This window comes from Branchiostoma floridae, chromosome 9 (assembly GCF_000003815.2).
Source record: "Branchiostoma floridae strain S238N-H82 chromosome 9, Bfl_VNyyK, whole genome shotgun sequence".
In the NCBI taxonomy this organism is placed as follows: domain Eukaryota; kingdom Metazoa; phylum Chordata; class Leptocardii; order Amphioxiformes; family Branchiostomatidae; genus Branchiostoma; species Branchiostoma floridae.
Genome location: NC_049987.1, coordinates 15868821 through 15871475, shown reverse-complemented (window position 1 = coordinate 15871475; position 2655 = coordinate 15868821). Strand labels below are relative to the sequence as shown.

The 2655-nt window shown below is 39.6% G+C and overlaps 1 long non-coding RNA gene across 2 annotated transcripts in view; it reads right to left on the bottom strand.

The window, feature by feature from the left end:
• LOC118423341 overlaps positions 1-2370 on the bottom strand; it is a 3762-nt gene extending 1392 nt beyond the window's left edge. Inside the window, exons 1-2 of one of the 2 annotated variants that reach the window (XR_004832026.1) lie at positions 2269-2370; positions 1069-1167 (exon numbers count right to left, since the gene is read on the bottom strand). This is a non-coding gene — a long non-coding RNA (uncharacterized LOC118423341). The remainder of the gene's footprint in view (positions 1-1068; positions 1168-2268) is intronic. The other variant, XR_004832025.1, reaches the window with a different exon arrangement.
• Positions 2371-2655: the final 285 nt, after the last annotated feature.

The window sequence follows — 2655 nt, the reverse complement described above, 5'->3', positions numbered from 1 at the left end:
TATCTATATACTAAATATAACAAAGTTTAATCAGGCGCTAGCCTAATAGTATAGTGTGAGTCCGTTTTTCCTACATGCATGTCAGGAATTTTAGTATCGTATGTCATATGTCCAAGAGTCCCATCATGAAATACAATATATTTATAAACTCTTCTCAGTTAAGGAAATTAGCTCTCGAGAGCATGATTTGATTTTGATTAGATAAATCATTATTCAAGCTATATACATGCCAAAAGTCATGAAGATTCTTCAACTGTATCTTGGGCAATGCTCTTCCAAAGTCTCAAACAAAATCCGCCCCTTCTATACACAAACTACTTTCGTCTTTGAGATTAGATATGCTTGTACGTCGGAACGCAGATATTTCGGAACATAGGGATTGAATCAATAATCATTTCTTCTAAGATACGACCTAAAACTGTCCCGAATTCAATGAGTTTCCATCCGTCTCTTTGATTAGCTATGATGCTAAATCACAAATACGGAATACTGTATGTTTGTGTTTTGATCTCGACCACACGCGGTCTCTCCGCAGCCATTCCAGCTTAATTAGTACCAGACATGCCGGATGGTCCGGGAAATCACGACAACCCACAATCGTAAACAGATCAAGAGATAACATTGTACATAGTTGTTACTCCAAAGGAGAAAAATATTTTATCATCATCTATTCATCAATGTAATGATATTTACCCCCAGTTAGGCGTGTTGCTTGTGCGAATATTGAGTAAAACATACAAACTCTTCCAAAAACACATCTCATTAACGTCTTGCTAAAGGGAAAAGAAAAACTAATAAAACACTAAAATGTTTAAAATGGAGGTTTCTAACTGAAGCCTCCTTGTTGTCATGCTGTATGATCCTTTTGAATAGATAGGGATATTTCCATCATACAGGTTCCGTCCGAAAATAAGCAAACAACACAATCAATCGCAGATGTCAGCAGCGGCCGGACACACACATTCTTCAATTTCTTGGGTGTATTTCACGTATATGGAAAACTTAAAACGTGTGTATATCACCATCATAGTACAGGACGGCTATAATCAAACATTAGACTGTACTTACGAAGCCATGACCTCTTCGAGCCGCGTTTCGTCTCCAACTGATATTAAAGTTCGGCGGTTGTCTTTTCATATACATCCCTCCGCTGCTGACCTGGGGTAGCTGTATACCAACCAATAAATCACAGAAAACAATGATCATAATCCTGACACTGGTCAAATACATATGTATATCACAAAAAATAAATACGAACATCTAAAACCTTCGCGTGTTTGTACTACTTTGGACAGCGCTTGTGTACCTCTGATCTGAGGATGCAGCCTGCTCCCTAAGATCTGATGGCGGGAGTGAGTGGGGATCCCACGTGTGGGTTAGACCCTGAGAGCGACTGCATCCAATTAACAACTTTGATCCCCTGGGGGCCCAAAGATCCACTATTAGATCCGGGCCAGTTCGACACAAACCAGATGTTGTTTTGCAAGCTAAAGTCAACAGTAAACACAAGTCCTACTTGAATACTACGTAATCTAGAATCAAAATCAATGTGACTGTACACAGATGACATTAACAGTTTCAGTGAACACAATTTGAAGACCAAGAAACAAATCTATCTTTAAATTCAATTCTTATACTCTGCAATCGTATACACCCTGAGTGTGGCCCGATCATACCGTAATCCTATTGTTCGAATGATGTACCACGTATCAACTGTATTTCTCTACGTCAAATAAAATTTTGAACATAAAACAACACAGAAACAGATCAAACGTCAAAAGTATGGATGTTAGGTAATAAGATTCCCTTCTAATCTTTTCTCCCAAGAAATTTCTGCCAAGCCCGAAGAAAAAAGAAAATAATATACACAGATCATGCATGCATGATCATGCATTCTTGGTCTTTGGACATCCCAAAAGTTGAAATGGGGGAAGTGATGGGCTTTGTTACACACCCAACAATACTGTTGAATGACCGAGTCGGGATAGATCACAAGTAACTTGTTTGTTGTTGTTTTTTGTTTTCGCGCAAATCACCAGGAGAGATAATCAACAACACATCGCCGAGAACAAAAACTCTTGTACACGAAGTCGGCATTAGTCCTTGAATTATGAGGCATATTGGGGTACAAGTGCAGACGAAAATGTGTCATAAAATTGCGGTGTATTTAACAGTAACCGGTACTACAAATCGCTTCCGAGTTCCGCCTTATTCTATACAAAAAAAAGCATTGTTTAGACCAACTTTCCGGTACCGATTTTCACTAACCTGGGGTGGTTCCTCGTCTTCCAGATACCTTGAGGCGAAACTACTGGCCCGGCTACGTGCACCAACATCATCCTCGGGAAAAACTCTTCTTCGACTAGCGGCATTTTACTACTTAATACTTTATTCAGAAAAGATGTGCTTTGCAGCCCCAAAACGGGCTATAGTTAGCAAAACGAAGATCACATGACTCGGAGCACGCACGCTCAAACGGGGTTCAAACATGACTCCGAGCACGCACTACTTACAGGTACATATCAGTGCGTGCTCGCGGGGCTCAAACGTAAGAATTCTCATAGATCACGTAAAAGACCTGCAAGGGTTTACCATCAAAGCAGTTTTTTTTGTATTAAACTGAAATACAGAAACTTCCTATTTCTTGCAGAAAAG